This window comes from Mugil cephalus, chromosome 18 (assembly GCF_022458985.1).
Source record: "Mugil cephalus isolate CIBA_MC_2020 chromosome 18, CIBA_Mcephalus_1.1, whole genome shotgun sequence".
In the NCBI taxonomy this organism is placed as follows: domain Eukaryota; kingdom Metazoa; phylum Chordata; class Actinopteri; order Mugiliformes; family Mugilidae; genus Mugil; species Mugil cephalus.
Window position 1 is genome coordinate 23,413,098 of NC_061787.1, and position 2,099 is coordinate 23,415,196.

The following is a 2,099-nucleotide window of genomic DNA, read 5'->3' on the forward strand; positions in this document are numbered from 1 at the left end:
AGATCTTCGGTTTTACACAATTTACAGGTCCGTTGCTCGGCAAGCAAGAGACGTGGCCCATGAAATTAGTCACAATAATATTTTATTAATACAAAGGATCCAAACAAAAGAAAATGCAAAAACAAAAGTCAGACACACGTGAAAAGAGCACACCCGTGAACGACCCACATCCCTGGAAACGGCACAGCAGACAGGAGGATCTCCTACGATCACCCACACCACTACAGGCCGTCAGCCCCTGAAAAAAAAAGAAAAGCACCAAATATAATCAGCAAATATACAAAGTTAAAATATCACCAGATGAAATGATAAAACTGCTAATACAAATCAAATCGCCAGCATCAATTGAACACAATCGGAATTGAATGAAAAACGAAATCCAAAAGTGTGAACCAGATAAAAGGGGTCACGAAACCCTCACTAAAAAAAGAGTGGACGCTGGCAACCGAGAACGGGCTGCTACGAGCCGCGGCGAAGGCGAACGAACCAACCACAGGTGGGCGACAAGCGCAATAGGACGGACGGCAGCAAAGCACCGCAGCACGCCGGAGCCAGCCAAACCCGAGCCGGGAAACAGCTGCACGGACGGACAGGAACTTGAAGCAGGACAAAGCAGCAGAGGTCATGCAGACGGAAGGGAGCCAATGGAGGTGATGGACTTGATCCTACTTAAACAAAAAAGGAAATTAAATACCCGATCGCTCCCCCCACAGGACAGGTTAGACTCAGAAAGAACGAAATACATACCTTATGGTACAGCACCTGTTCATGCAACCAGTGAGACGAGGCAAGAGCAGCGAGCCGCTACCAGCATTTACCTGTGACCACACTACATTAAACTACTGATAACGAGAGATCCAGCACAACGAGAAAGGATACGCACCAGACAAGGAGACCACATGGAGCCAGAATCCACCCACAGCCCCTTTGTCACAGCACAAGAGTGCTATTCTCTTTTCAAGAGAAATAGTTAAGGCTCCCTCAAATACAAAACTGGCAAAACGTACGCGGCCCCCGGAGTTACCTGTTGCAGCCACACAGGACGTCCCAGAAATTACGCCAGCGGGAGACAGAGGGAGGAGGCGTAGGAGGGGCCGCTCTTTTATCCACGACCCCATCATAATTGACTCCTGGCCACGCCCAGCCGCATAATTATATGCTGCTACAGCCGGTTACCCTGATTATCCAGCCAAAGGAAACAAAAGCACGCCATATCTTTATTGTCTACCTCCTCACCAGTAAACAACCACCTATGACACAATTGAGAACGAGGCTCGCCATCTTCTTTCTCGTTCAAATACGGAATAGAAACCGACCCGGAGTTCCGGACAACAGCAGCGTAGCAGATGGCTACACGCACCTGTATGACCTGGCTTTGCTAAGGCGTAGATTGTCAGCACTATCAGTCTGCACGGTGTGTCAGGGACAGACTCCCCCGCCTGCGACTTGTGCCACCCACGCCATTTCTGGTAGTGGGGGGACTGCGTGCGCGCTCTCCCCTGATAATGTGTAGACTGTAAATCTTACTCCTGCAACGCTTTCAGTAGACAGCCTGGGACACACACGCACAGAGCGAGAGAGAGACAGAAGGATGAGCTGGATAAAAACAGCATATAGTGGGTTTAGCTTTCCCCCCGGGGCACATATCCCAGCTGACGTTCTGGGACCAAACCACGATGAGAGTGAGGGTGTGGAGACGGGACACATATTGTCCAAGCCTTTGCGAGTATCGCTTCTCGGCTTTTGGCTAAGACTGCGATCGCTCCCTCAGGGTGGTGAAAGTGATTGTCTCTGTGACATAGCTTTTACGCCAACTTTTTTGGAGAACATAATTGCACAACTTTGTCTATTTTTAAGGGTTCATCTGTTTATTACAGCTGCATCCTTACGGATAAAGTAGTTCATTTTCTTTGCGTGTTTTGCACACAAGGTAAGTTTTGCATTAATTTATTGTTATTTATTGGTTTTATTGTTTTAATCCAGTTGTTTGTTAGAAACATTTTATAGCTGTTTTTTAGCACCCCAAGCTGGTGGTGCCTCCAAAATGTCGGCCAGCTATCCCGGCACACGGAGGCACCACAGGTCCGCTTCTCTTCGAA

At 48.3% G+C, this 2,099-nt stretch overlaps 1 long non-coding RNA gene across 1 annotated transcript; it reads right to left on the minus strand.

Annotated features, from left to right (window-relative positions):
• Positions 1-477: 477 nt before the first annotated feature.
• Positions 478-1,049, minus strand: LOC124995872. The gene is made up of 4 exons (XR_007110767.1): positions 1,025-1,049; positions 884-925; positions 748-818; positions 478-665 (listed from the first exon to the last, which is right to left on the minus strand). It is a non-coding gene; the product is annotated as an uncharacterized LOC124995872 (long non-coding RNA).
• Between the last annotated feature and the right edge of the window lie 1,050 nt (positions 1,050-2,099).